Source organism: Callorhinus ursinus, unplaced genomic scaffold (assembly GCF_003265705.2).
Source record: "Callorhinus ursinus isolate GAN/ISIS: 27379988/994484 unplaced genomic scaffold, GSC_fseal_2.0 scaffold79, whole genome shotgun sequence".
Classification (NCBI taxonomy): Eukaryota; Metazoa; Chordata; class Mammalia; order Carnivora; family Otariidae; genus Callorhinus; species Callorhinus ursinus.
Genome location: NW_027397141.1, coordinates 3,746,465 through 3,760,270, shown reverse-complemented (window position 1 = coordinate 3,760,270; position 13,806 = coordinate 3,746,465). Strand labels below are relative to the sequence as shown.

The window sequence follows — 13,806 nt, the reverse complement described above, 5'->3', positions numbered from 1 at the left end:
CAGGGTCCCCCGCCCCCAGGCGGGCGGCCCAGCTCGGGGTCCCGTCCCCCCCCTCCGCAGGCCGGCGGCCCAGCTCACGCCTGCTGGGCTACAGGAAGCGGTGGGAAAAAGGAGGTCATTGTGACAGGACACAGGAAGAAGAGTGGGTCAGATCAAAGCTCGGGCTCGGTTGTCACTGAACACAAGCCTCATGCAGCTCCTCACAGCCTGAGGACAGCCCACACCCACAGCTGTCGACAATGAACAGAGCACAAAATGACGCGGGCAGCCATGCGGGAGTCCGGGGTCTTCTGCCCCCCTCTCGCTGTGGGTCAGGGAGCCCGCACTCCTGAAGCCACACAGATGGGGTAACGTGAGCGACAGCATCTCTGCTGGCTGAGCTCAGGAGAGCCTCACATCAGCTTGTTTTGTTTTTTTGCTCATGCACCACTGGTTTGCCCATCCCCACCTTCTTGGGGTAAGGAGCATCCAGGTGTGCCCCCAGCACACGCGTGCACATTCCCTCAGCCAACGCCTCCTCCGAACCTCCTGTTAGGGCCTGGCTTTGCGAGACGGCCGTGCAGACTGAGAACAGAGACCAACCTGGTCTCCTAACTCCACCTGTGTTTCCGGACACGCTCACCAGGGACTCGGGAAATGCAAGATCCCCGAGAGAGAACAAGCTGGCCCCTCACTGGCAGGAACTCGGGACGTGGCCCTCCCAGGAGCCCGCGCCCTACAGGAACCTGGCGCCACGAGGGCCAGGCCACACCTGAGCCATGCGAGCCCTCCCCCACTGCCCCACGCCCCTTCCTGCTGGCCTTCCCATTTCGGGGGTGCTGACTAAACTGCCTCGTAAGAGCTTCATACGTCAACCTCTGGGTGCCCCTGATATCCTTTTATTTCTCAGGACACAGCCAGGGGGCTTCTCATGCCCACAGATTTGCAAACTTATGTTGAAAAAGAACACATGGTAAAGGAACCAGGAAAGGAAAGAAACACAAAAATATAACTTTTAATACAAAATGAAAATCCTGAAAACCTTTCTCCAGCCACTGACTTTTAGCCCCACTAGGCAGGCGGAGGCAGCCGGTGCCCCGGGCGGGACGTGGGGGTCCCCCGTCCCTAGGGAGGCAGAGTCGGAATGAACGTTATCAAGGCCAACTCACACCCTCCACACTGTCTAGCGGACACGTGCAGTTTCCACATGATCATGTAACACCTCAAATATGACCCCACGGGGCAGTGCCAATCTACGGCACTGCCTCTCAGAGTGGGCTCTTCCTCGTTTCCACCTGCCTAACTTGCAATGCGGTAAATCAACTACATCTTCCCAAGAGACATGATTAACACTCCTTACAAATTGCAGTATTTCAAGGGTATTTACATCCTGCCGCCAAGCAAAATAGCAGGTCACATGTCCAAATTATAAATGCAGAGTTGTTTCAGCGATTAATTTTAAATCTACAAAGTGTCAAAATAAATATACCTGCCTGTCTCTCTTCACTGCAGTGTCCCCGCACCAGGCAGAAACCTCACGGCCATTCCTGTCCCGCTGGACTGGACAGATGCAGAGGAAGGGATCGCAGGCTGGGCCTGGAGAGCGAGCGCCCTTCAGAGGGGAAGGCCACACTCCCTCGCCGCCGGGTGCATCACGGAGGGAGGGAAATGCTTCGCCACCAGCAGCGGAGGGAACGGGTTCTTTCCCTTTGCCTGGGCATCTCTCTTTGGGGAAAGAGATGGAGGGGTGACCTGGGAGGGGGTGGGGGGGGCCTTCAGGGGCTGCACTGGGGTGGCACAGACTGGGGGGGATGAGCGGGCTGCAGACCCCTCGCACACGCACCAGCCACCCCAAGCCTCTGCTGACTTTGGAACACACACCGTGTGGCTGTGGTACCCGCCTCCCCTCGGGTCCCCGCTTCACCCAGGGCTGTGAAATCTCTCCCTCACCCTCGGACAGCAGGGCAGAGCATGGTGAAGGTGGTGGGGGCTCTGGAACCTGCATGTGCCCCTAACACAGGCCCTGGGTCACCCAGAGGGCTGTGCAGGTGTGGACGACAGACTTACGCTCAGGGGCTGAATGTGATGAGCCCCCCAGACCTTAGTGCATGGAAGGCCAAGCCCACCCCCTGTGCTGTCTTCCCAGGCTTGGCCTAGGACCCACGGTGACCAGCAGGCCTGCACAGAGCTAACCCCACGAAGTCGCAAGGGCATCCAGCTTGTCTGCTCAGAAGGGAGGGGAAGCACAGCCAGAATGTGCTGGGCTTGGAGCCAGGGGACCCCACAAGGCTCCGGAAACAAAGGCTCCGGTGGGAGTCTGAAGGCACCACAGAGCCCGCGCTGTGTGTGAAGTTCAAAGTGCAGAGCGCCGTCTGTATACCCTCAGCCTCAGACTCAGCATAAGGAAATCACAGAGCCGTGGTCACGACACCCTCGTGCTGAGGGCCCATTCCAGAGGGCACGGAAGCGGGTCCCAGTCTGCAGCTCTATTCCGGGGTCGGGGAGCGAGCAGCCCGCACCTCATCACCTGGGAGACCGTGAGAAACTGTCCAACACCCACTCAGGACACAGGGAGGTGGTGGGCGATGACCTGGAGCGCCCCACAGATTTCCGTGTTCCTTGGGGACCACAAGACACAGGTGAACTACAGGTCAACAAGCCCTAAGGGTACCTGAAAGGTCCCCATGGCTCCTCGACAAAAACACTCATAAACTGTAGCTAATAGCAGATTTGTACCTGGGGTACACGGAAGACCATCAAACTCAGTCACAAAAAGACCAGTACAAGGATTTGAATAGACATTTCTCCAAAGATCTACAAATGACCAACAGCACATGGAAAGATGCCCAACAGTTATCAGAGAAATGAAAACATACCCTCGTCACATGCGACAGACACCACACCTGGATGCCGCAACTCCGTCTACACGGCACCACATGCGACAGACGCCAGTCACGGCGGCCCGGACGCTGCGACTCTGTCTACATGGCAGGCCTGGAAGGCAAGTCCACAGACAGAAGGCAGATGCGAGGTGACCAGCGGCTGGCGGGGGAGTGGGTGCTAATGGGAACTGGATGACGAAAATGTTGTCAAACTACACTGTGGCGGTGGTCCCATAACTTGGTTAATGTACTAAAAACCACTGAATTGTACCCTTTAAAGAGCTGGATTTTGGGACATGTGAACTATATCCCAGTAACGTCGCTGGTTAGCTCTCCCCCCAAATCCGCAGGGTCGTGGGCGTGCTCACCCCCGCGCTGGGTCTGCACCCCCACACCTGCTGGGGTTGCCCCCACTTCCCTCTCACGGCAGAGACACGGATTCTACCAGATTCACTCCAGTTTGGGGAAACCAGATAACGTTCTCAAGGTTCCATTTTTAATAAGATGCATTTTCTAACAGGTAGACCTGAGTTCAAGGTGTCTCCAAAGGAGCATGCCTGGCAGCTGAGGAACTTGGAACTTGCTGCCCAAGTGAAACGGGGTGGACCGCCAAGCGCAGGCACCGTCCACTCACACTCTGAGCACAGACCACGTGGGACCACTCAGCTCTGGGCAGGACTGTGGCCCCCCGCACGTCCGTGCAGACCCCCCCCCCGCCACCCCAGGGACGACAAGAGGCCTCCAAATTCAGAATTCCATCAGAATGAGGCCGAACGGCCACTCACGGCAGCACCTGGGCCTTTGCCAGCGCGGCCGGAGCTCCGTTAGGATGCGGGTGGGTCCCGGTGCCGGTCAGAAAGCGCACAGGACACAAGAGACTGTTAAGAATGTGCTGGAAATCGATTTCAGCCTGTGTTGTCACCTAATGGGAGTTTCAAATGTCCACTAAAACAAGCCAAACCGATTAGCGAAATTACACGTTGGGGCTGGAACAGAAGCATGTAACCCGAGCACAGTCTCTTCAGTGGTCCTCCCGACAACCACTGTTTGCGTTACAAGGATCCAATGACAAAGCAGTCATGGTTCTCGAGTCTGTTTATAGCTTTCAAATGCACCGTTTCCTGTCTGATGGGTAAGAAGCTAATACAGAGCTCAGGTGTTTCTAAAAACAGGCCCTCTTCTGGCTCATTCTCCGCAAGGGTTTCAGCGCCCCAATGGAGATGGCACACGGTTGGCGCCTGCCCTCCCAGCCCCCAGCCCACGCGCCCGCCACTGTGTGCTGAGCCCCACAGCCCGCACCTCCTGGTTTCCGCCCTGCTTCTGCAGGCCTCACAGGGGTACAATAATTAAAATCAGGCTCCAGCTGCATCAGCAACATCAATGTTCCCTGCTGCGAACCACCAGCCGCTCGACAGCCGGGGGGCGGGGGGGGCAGGGCCTGGACCTTGTGGCTCGTGGCACGTGGCTCCCTCTGTTCCTAGCAGACCTGAGCCCCGGCGTCCCTGTCAGCACCACCTCCTACCATCATCAGTCATTAACACCCAGTTTTCCTTCCCAGGCAAATGTGGGGCATTTTCCCGCTAGGAACACATTTCTAAACACAAAACCACTTGGATCACAAAAGCACCAGGGATACTCCACATCATCTGAAAACACTGACCATCTGGAAACTGTTAAACGTCAGCTGACCTAAGCTGAAATTTACTGAGTCCAGAATCGAAATAAAAATTCTAACCACAAATGACTTTCAGCCTGCCCTGGCCTCGCCTGACCTGGACGGTTCAGAGTGGTAGGGACACAGAACTCCGTGAGCACGTGCACCAGGACATGCCAAGGGCAGCAGAAGGGGACACCACACCCAGCAGCTGAGGAGACAGGGCAAGAGCAAAACCCCCATGGAGGACAGTGGGTAACAGTCAAGTGCCAACCCCTGGTTCTTCACAGAGTGCTGTAAAAACCGCCCCCCAGGAGGCCGGCATTAAAACCACACGATTTCTGTATTCATGTCTCACTACGGATTCTCTCCTTCTAGAGGTGAATTAGCCAGAAACGAAGCAAATGTACCGAATTCACAAACAAGAACATGTTGGGATACACGGAGGCTTTTAGCGGCTGAAATCCTATGCTTTCTGCTGCAGTGTAGACGGATTTTCTGAGTGCACATGTGCTGAAGGCACGTGCAGGACTGGGTGTGGAAATACAGCACTGCAGGCGGGAATCTGGGCTCAGCAGCCCCCCTGCCCCCGGCCCCGTCTGCACACAGGCTGCCTGAGTCTGGCGGGAGTCTCTGGAGCCCCAAAGTATAGTTTTGGGGAAAATAACCGCAGTACAGCAACCCAAGCCCAGAGGTCAGGAGAAGTCAGGGAACCCGCTCAGTTTCGTGGCGTGTGTGGCCAGGAGGGGTGTGCCGGAGACCGGTACAGGGTCACCCCTCACAGCGCAAGTCTCCTGACCCTGAGCTGTGGCCACTCCAGGAAGAGGTGCCGAATCCGAGGCACACACTGGATCTGAAGCCTCAGCATGAAACCAAGAACCTACAAGAGCCTAACAATCTTCATGTTGATTTCATGTTAATACCATTTTGGACAGTGTTGGGTGAAATAAACGTACTCTCGAAATTCACTTCGCATGTGTCTTTACGGTTTTCAGATGCCACACGTGGCACCTCCGTGGGCTGTGTAGCCACCCCTGGAGACACCGGGTGCCGCCGCCCCATCCCCCGTCACCTGGAGTGAGGCTGCAGGGGGCGCACACAAGCCCCTCGATGGAAGGAGGGGGCAGCTCGCCCGCCAGGGCGCCGTCCTCCACAAGCCCGGGGATGGGGGCGAGAGGTCAGGCCCTGGCTGGACTGAGGCGCGGGCCCCTGGGGTGACTGACCATTGCCCAACAAGTCCCCTCACTTCCCGACAGCAGCCCAACATCAATGGTCCTTCATTTCAAGAGCTGGTGACTCATCGCGAGAGCCGTCCTGTTCTCCGCAGGGACACGTGACTGTTTCCTCTGACTCAGGTTCACTCAGGGAGTGTCGGTACTTTCTTCTTCCTTCTTCGGGCCATTTCCCAATCCACCTGTGTCACAGACACTCCAGAGGAGCAGTGGTTGAATGCAGGCCCGGGCCGGGGTTGGGCGAGCCGGACCAAGAGGAGAGGCCAGAGGGCAGCCCCCAGGCTCTGCAGCAGAGGCCAGGGGGTGAGTGAGAGAAGCTTCCAGAAGCTGACAGAAGGAGGGTGCATCTGTCGTGTCCGGGCCTCTGTGGGAGGTGAGCACTATCATGGACAGGCCCCGGGCACCAGGTGATGACAGGGCCGGGAGCTCCTTCTCGCCGGCGGTACGCAGCGACAATCTGACCTCTCTGGTGATCCTGGAGGGCAGCCGTCCAGGCCCCCCACCAGCCCCGGATGACAAGCAGGCAGAGCACAATCAGGAGGAGGGCTCCTGGCATCCAGTTCTGACAGACACCAGGCCAGCCACGGGGCCTCCCTGGAGACAGCTGGTGGGGGCCGGCAATGTCTTTCTGAAAGGCCATGGGGCAGTGGACCACCCTGCTCCCGGTCAGCAACCCTGGCGGGGCCCCCAGCAGCAGGAGGGATGTGAGGGTTCCTGAGCATCCTCACAGTAGGACTCTCAGCTGGGGAGGGAGGGGGATGGGGGGGCGAGCCTGCTTCAGACCAAGGAGGAGGCTGCTGGGTAAAACGAGGCCCTCCGTGGTGCTATGGGGTTGTCAGCGACGGGCGGAGACCACCACACAGCCAGGGCTGTTCTTGGAGCGCAGCCACGGGGGTGGGGGCTCCCTAGGGGCCCGTGCATCTGCCCACCCACCCACAGCTCCAATGTTCAGCGAGGCTGCATTTTCTGTAAGGTGAGGGGCTGCACGCTGCGGGCGGGGGAGACAGGTAAGGGACCAGGGCGGGGTTGGCTGCAGAAGGCTAGGGAGGGGAGGGGGCACACTGACCCGACCCTTCCTCCACCAGCCGGGCCGTCTGCAGCCCAGCTCTGCTCTCGGCGCACCAAGAGCAAGGTGGTACGTGCTCACGGCTGCTACACTTTTTGTGGGTCTCCATGATGCCGTCCCTGCAGCCAGACTCCACTGCAGAGCCCACGGGCTCCTGCCACACACCCCGGCAGTCTCCTGACCACCGTCCCAGGTGTAAGAGGCCAGGTCCTGCGGATCCTGCTGGGGACCCCCACGCTCCCACGCCGCAGCTGCGTTGGATCCAACATGGAACCACGCGCAGCCCAGAGGCCCTGATCCGCCGCAGCGGTGGCCACGAACCCTCACAGATGGTGTCCTTGATCCTGATGATGCAGGTTGGCCTGTCAAAGGAAGGTGGGACCGAATTACTGCTCTTCCAGGACCAACAGCAGGTGGTAGACACCGAATGAAAAACGCTCCTGGGAAGCAAAGCATCTGTCACACCAGCCGGCCTTCTAATGCGAACATACACTTTTCATATTCCGTCCTGCGTCTGCCCCCACCACCAAACAGATGGACACGGATGTCAAGGAGGACACGGAGCTCACCCCAGTTAAAGTCACTGGAGTCACACGGCCTCTGGGAGGGCAAGGGTGTTACACGGCTTCCAGGGGCGTCTTCAGGGGGTGCGGTCGATGCCTGTCCCTGTGGTGGGTTATCAGCCAACAGCCAAGTCAATGAGCTGCTCCAGGCGACCTGTCTGGGGTCTGCTGGTGGCGGGAGAGTCAGACCCCGGGTCCCTTCTGCTGACAAACACATCCTAATGTCCCCCTTGCTACGTGGTCCATGAGGAACACGCCGCCACAAAGCTGTTTCTAAAGGAAGATGGGAGGACCCACACCTGCATGTCAGCCGGCAATGAAGCCCGTGGAGGGGCGTCCCAGGAACGCACGGCTACCCCCAGACTCCGGCACAACCGCGCACGGAAACGCCTGCCTTCCGTATGTTACTACCGTCAGTGTGACTGTCCAAAATGGTAACAGGTCCTGGCGAAGTTCCTAAGAACATAAAGTAAAATCTCCCTATGATTTATGTAACAGCTGATATTTTTAAATATACCTGGGGTTTGTTGTAATAGACGTGGTAAGTCACGAAAAATCAGAAATGGCCGTCACGAAGAACGGGGTTTTATATTCCAGTGCTCTAGAAACAGGAGGCGACAGGGAACAGTCTGCGCCCACACCCCGCGCAGCCCAGAGGTGGGCCGTGATCTAGGACGATAGCAGGAGTCAATGGTGAAGACCGGCTCACACCCAGGTCTGGGGACGCTGCTCCCACGTCTGAAGCGACTTTCACGGGGGTTTCTCCGTTGGCACGCACGCGGCTCCCACCAGTGAGGAGGGCCCCCTGCCCCCCTGGTCACTCTCCCACTAGGACGCTGCCCCTCCACTCTGAGCCTGGGAGACTGGCTGCAAGGGGAGCCGAGTCCGGTGCAGCGGGAACCCTCATGTGGACGAACACCGTGACATCCCAAGAGCTCAGCCTCTGGGACGGAGCTCTGGGCAAGAAGTCACGTTCCGTCCTGGATGAACACAACCATCAGCTTCCTCCCAGCATGCAAATCCTGTGACACTGGGAGCATTCGTAAATTTTGTTTCTGATGTTTTGAACTTTATGATCCTAAATCAAATCATTCCATAGACTCCGCCATCTGAGCCTAAGTGGGTGTGAGGGTCACGTCGAGTGACAACAGCTGGTGGGTGGGGAGTGAGGCGGGACTAGCCACTCAGGGACGCCCCGGGACACCCCGCCGCCGTCACACCCCGGGACCCCATCGGGGGCTTTCCCTTCCCCTTGCCTAACAACATCAGGGAGTTTTTATCACAAGCGCTCCGAACCCCCGCTGGAAGACTCAAGCCCTGGCCTCCTCAGGCAGTTTTGCTGACTCGAGGGCAGAACAGTCTGTGATGGATGGAGCGGCTCGCTCCCTCGAAGACCATGCCAAGCCCTGACGACCTTCCTCGAGCCTGGCCTCCAGCTTGACAGCTGCAAGAGAAAAACCCCACCGCTTCTGCCAGGATTTACGAAGCCAGAAACAGTCACAGGAAAGGCAACGTGTTTTCCGCACACTTAACGTCCATGCTTATCTTTTTTTTTTTTTTTGAGATTTTATTTATGTATCTGAGAGAGAGAGAGCACGAGTGCATGAACGGGGGAGGGGAGAAGCAGGCTCCCTGCTGAGCAGGGACCCCCCCCCCAAAGTGGGGCTCGATCCCAGGACTCCGAGGTCACAACCTGAGCTGAAGGCAGACGCTTCACCAAATGAGCCACCCGGGCACCCAGGGTAGCAGTTTAATAGGAAACAGAGAGCAATTTACCAATCTTTCTGAAAACATTTCTTATACCTCGATATTTTTAAAGGACACGTTCAGTGCCTACGTGGAGCCATGGAATTTGATGGCTGATTGTCCCAAGGAGGTGGCGACCCTGTTACCCAATCAGACAGATGAAGGAATAGAAAGCCCCAGCAAGACAAAGTAGCTTTGCCAGAGGGGGCAGGTCCAGGGTAAAACCCGGGGGTCTGGCTCCCTGCGCATGACCCCCCAGCCCAGCTGAACCAAGGCGAAGGGCCTGGTGTGCTGTTCCAGCCGGTCAGGACCAGGAGCGCGGAGGAATGATTCCAGGGACTCATGCTGTGGACGCATGATTAGAGGAGGATAAAAAACCCTCAGAGGTGTTAGTTTTCAGGATCTTGATAAGATCCAAACTCCATAGCAACAGGGATCATGTTTAATGTTGGTTCTATCTTCTATCAGGGTCAGAAACTCAAATGCAGGGAGAGCCAGGCAGGCAATCGGCGGAAGTGGCAGGTGTGTCACTCGGCGGGGCCGCCGTCCCAGGGCAGCCACGGGGATGCAGGAAAACAGGCTCCCACCCTGCTGCACGGAGCCTGCTGAGCCCAGGAGCTTCGAGGCCTTTTGAAAACCACACCAGCACAAGCCAGGACATCTGATGTGAAGGTGTGGCCACCACAGCACCCTAACTATGAAAAACACCTGTGCGACGAACGCACAAAACATTTACTATGTAAAAAAGTAACTCTCATCCCTCCCAGGCCACTGCATTTTCCATCCCAGCTTGAGTCTGTCAAATTCATATCAGAGCAATAAATATCAGCTGCTATGAATGCTGCCATCCTAACTGTCCTAACCAAACGCGACGCAGCGCCCGGGAACCTTACGTCTCTGGACAGGGAGGAACCACGCCGGCTTTGAACGTGGACTTAATGTCGGCCTTGACTGGTCAGGAAAAGATTAGGTAGGTATGTTGAAGTTAGGACAGAATCCTCGTAAAAAGCAATACTGAAACAAGAACTTGGTCACCAGCAACGCAGGTTTCTACCTGAAGGAGCTTTTCCCTTTAAGTCACCAAAAGCTGCGGCAGCACCGGGTGGTCCAGCGGGCGCGCGGGGGCCGCCATCCCTGCCTGAGGAGGGACGGGAGCATGGAACCTCGGACCGAGCGGCCCTCCTGTGACATGACTCCCGTGAGTTCTAGGTCCTGAGAGCAAATACGTGACTTGTGTTCCCCACGTGCTACGCGCCTGGGGACGCGGCTGAGAAACACAGCAGCTCCTGCTCTGGTCACAGATGTTCCCGTGAATCGGGACTGGGCAGCACGCTGTCGTCGACAGAGCTTCCGACCGGTCGTCCCCGAAGCCCGCCAAGCTGCAGCTGCCGTGGGGGCACGTGGACGCGGGGCAGACACGACAGGACGGCGTGCCGGCTGTGCGACGCCTTGTCTTCTACCGCCGGCGTCCTTCCTACGTGAAAGCAGCTCACGTGGGAAACACGAGACTGTCACCACGTGCTGACCGCGGCCCCGAGGGCAAACTCACGGTCCATTCTCTCTCTATGATACAGAAACAAACACACCGCTACTCGAGTAAGAATCTGCCGTTTCAAACTTGACATCACTCTGTCAAACAGCAGTAAAAGGAACTGGCTTTATAAGAAAATGAAATAAAACAAAATAAAACAAAAGCTCCCAAGACAGGCTCCAAGGCCCTTCCAGACGCTCTCGGAGCATCTGTAACACAGCAAACGAGGGAGAGAGAAGTCGGACTCCAACTCTGACGTCAGGGTGAATGTCAATTGGCTGAGCCGCCATGGTGACAGGGAAGTGTTACGGGTTTTAAGTGCAGCGACCTGCTGACGTAGCCCGAGAGCGGGGTCACGTCTGTGCTCCTGAACCGGGGGACGGCGTCCGCACACCCGCAGGGAAGGAGCACCCAGGAGAGGAGCGCCTGCAGAGCAGGTCCGCCCGCCCTGTGCACCCCACCCTCTGCCCCCTCCTCGTGGTGACGACTGAAAAGGTCTCCAGATGTTCCGAGGTTCCTGGGGGCAGAGGAGGTCGAGACAAAAATCACTCCCAGTTGAGAAACTCTGCTGGAGCGAGACAGACCCGACTTTCAATCCCAGCACCAACGCGGAGAGGACACAGTGGGGTCAGGTATCCGGGGGGTGCGTGGGATGGGGAGAGGGCGGCTGCCCCCGGGGGCTGGGTGAGGGGCTCCCTTCCCCGGCAGGGTCATAGCCAAGTGCTGCCCACTGGGACGAGAAGTGGATGCACCCCACTACCCACCTGGGGTTGCTCCTCCTGGAGCAACCTCTCCACCTTCACCCTCGCGTCCTGGGCTGTGTCCCAGGGACCACAGTGTAATCCCACGTCTAAAACTCCGTGCTTTCCAGGTGATTACACACATTAACGATGACGTTTCTCAAAGCAGTTATAACTCACACACATTAAAATTCTAATTTTAGCAGTTTTAATACCTTTCTATTATCAGTTTACCGCAGGTCGTGGCTCGGTCATCAGGAGTGGCTGACCCTAGGTGAGGTGCCCAACCCCCAGGACGGCTATCCCCAGATCGGCAAGGATGCGGGAGAGTTGGCATCACCGTACTCTGGGAGTGTGAAATGGTGCAGCCGCTTTGGACAACAGTTTAGTAGTTGCTTAAAAAGTTAAACACAAAACAAAACCCATAAAAGTTACCACATGACCCAGCGGTTCCGCAGCCAGGAACACGCCCAGAAGAAGAGAAGCGTGCAGACCCAAAACCTGTCAGTTCCGAGACTCAGTGACACAGCGACGGAAGCTCTGCCTGGGGTGCCCAGTCTCCTCTGTGTCCCTCTTTGCTCCGCAGAGGCTGCTGCCTGGGGGGAGGCCCACGTGGCCCGAGCCACGGCCGCGACAGGGAGCTGGGAGGGGCTCTGCCAGATGGGCCCAGGAGGCGCCACCTGCACTTGGGACTGCTGACCCAGACACTGAGAATCGCCAGAGGTTTTGAGGTTGGGGTGACTTGTGACTCAGCCAAGATGACAGACAACGGGTAACGGGTCACTGAAGAAAGGTCACTGATGGGCACGCGGGTTAGGGCATCAGCTCCGTCACGGATCCTCGGAGGAAGGAACAGGGTGTTGGCACGATCAGGTGCAGCACACCCTCTGAGCACGCCTGCACACGAGGCCACGTCTGCAGGTCTGGCTGCTGAGGGCCACATGCTAAGGGCCATGGGGCTCAGCAGGATTCTGACAGAGTGACCCCAAAACACCATGTGGGGCACTAGGGACTCCGGGGAAAGACTGGTCAGAGCCACCTGGCCAGTGCGGGGGACCTGTTTCCTGACCCTTCCAACGGGAGAGTGTGACCAGCCACACATCCCCTGCCTGCCGCCACAGCCCCCACGTGAGCACTGTCATGATGGAGCGTGGGACTTGCCAGGAGCCCTGGCCGCCACGCTCGTGCCGGAGCCGGAGTGCTGCCCTGGGGACCGTGGCTGCATCTGAAGGATCCACTTCACAATCTTCACTGTGCTTTGGTCAGAAGCCCGTTTGTGTGGAAAACTGAAATCTGAGGTCCTGCCTACAATTTAATGTTTTATGGGTTAACAGTTGTACTTGTGTTTTGGGTTTGGTTTTCCGGTGACCATGAGCGAACGTCGTCAGGATGTGAGTATTGTTTCGATTACAAGTGAAGACGGGTCTCCAGGAAGTTTGTGCTGCTTGGCGGCGGGAAGCCGTTCTGGGACGTGGCGACTGACCGCAGTCAGCCTCTGGGACGATACACAGGCGGGGGGGTGGCCTGTACTTTAATCCCTAAAAGAACCCACACAGCACAGGCATGCCGATTCGGCAAGGACGCCAGGCGAGCTGGTGGCACGCGGTGGACGCCTGGTGCTGCCTGCTGTCTCCGGGCCACGGCGGGGATGGGCCGTCTGAGACAGCGGGGTCTGACGCGGTGTGAACTCTAGAGCTGCACGACGGGACCACCGCAGTCTAACGAGTGTGCCACACCTTCACAAAACGCTTCCGGCCTGTTTGTTGACAGGCATTACCCGCATTCACGTGCGGGTCTGAACCTCACGACAGCCCCGGGAGATACCGTCTCACCCGCCGATGAGGGAGCTGAGAAACAGGCCAGGAGAAAGCCAGCGACCTTTGTCCCCATCAAGTCGCCCCACGAACGACAGGAGGGCGGGGCGCTGCCCTGGCGCCCACGGCAGCCCTGCATGTGGACAATATGCCCATCTCAGCAGAGCTCTAAGAACACAGCCCAAAATCTAGCACAGTAACAGCTGCCCTGTTGAGCACCTGGTCGCGGGAACTTCAAATTCCAGTCTCTGCCACAATCCTGAAGGTCCAGGACGTCTTGTTCGTCCCGCAGACAAGAGCCCGCACAGGCCATGCCGGGAGCTGCAACGTGCACAGCGTCCACCAGGATGTGGATGAAAGGAGAAACCCGTCCCCTGTGCGTTGAGAGGAGACCGCTCAAAACCAGGACGGAGTCTGCAAGGTCCACGGCGGCCCCACCAGGAAGCAGGGGCTGTAGAGCCGGGCCTGCCATTTTCTGTGCTGCCCATGGACAAAGAATGATTTTCACATTTTTTTTAAAGATTTTATTTATTTATTTGACAGAGAGAGACACGGCGAGAGAGGGAACACAAGCAGGGGGAGTGGGAGAGGGAGAAGCA

At 57.6% G+C, this 13,806-nt stretch overlaps 1 protein-coding gene across 1 annotated transcript in view; it reads right to left on the bottom strand.

Moving 5' to 3' along the window:
* ATP11A (ATPase phospholipid transporting 11A) overlaps nucleotides 1-13,806 on the bottom strand; it is a 94,832-nt gene that overhangs the window by 63,985 nt on the left and 17,041 nt on the right. The gene's annotated exons all lie outside the window — the stretch shown is intronic.